This window comes from Ictalurus punctatus, chromosome 21, assembly GCF_001660625.3.
Source record: "Ictalurus punctatus breed USDA103 chromosome 21, Coco_2.0, whole genome shotgun sequence".
Lineage (NCBI taxonomy): Eukaryota > Metazoa > Chordata > Actinopteri > Siluriformes > Ictaluridae > Ictalurus > Ictalurus punctatus.
This window is the reverse complement of record NC_030436.2, coordinates 90,001-90,450: the sequence shown is the minus strand read 5'-3', so window position 1 is coordinate 90,450 and position 450 is coordinate 90,001. Positions and strand designations below refer to the sequence as shown.

At 44.2% G+C, this 450-nt stretch overlaps 1 protein-coding gene across 1 annotated transcript in view; it reads left to right on the top strand.

The window, feature by feature from the left end:
* The first annotated feature begins 248 nt into the window (after positions 1–248).
* The window catches only part of myg1 (myg1 exonuclease), a 38,964-nt gene continuing 38,762 nt past the window's right edge, over positions 249–450 (top strand). Inside the window, exon 1 of the mRNA XM_017451016.3 lies at positions 249–450. This exon is cut by the window's right edge and continues 158 nt beyond it. The gene's annotated coding sequence lies outside the window, so the exon portion shown is untranslated.

Here is a 450-nt window from a genome sequence, read left to right as displayed (position 1 = left end):
TCTTTTTCTTTTGGCTGTGATTGTTTTGTTAGGGTCGTTGGGTGGGGTGTTATAATATGTAAAATGGAAATTTCCAATAAAAATTCTATGATAAAAAAAGAAACGAAAAAGCCCCCACAGTCTGAATCGAGCTACAAGATGTTCCGTAATGTCGTAAAAACACATACGGCGCAGTACAGATCTGGCAGCGTCGTAAAGTAGACCGGAGTGAGTGCGCGTGCGCAACAATGGTGCGCACGCGCGTTGTGATTCGGGCAGGGGCTGTGAATCGGGCACACGTGGTTCAGATTTGGCAGTGTCGTAAATAATATGTAAGGATATTGGCAGTCGACAAGGGCTGTGCTGCACACGTGTCGCATTTTGGAAGAAAAAAAACCCATTGCGGATAACCATATCTCACCGTTTTCTCAAAGCTGTATTCCTATTCAATTCTTCATCGGATAGCTGCAA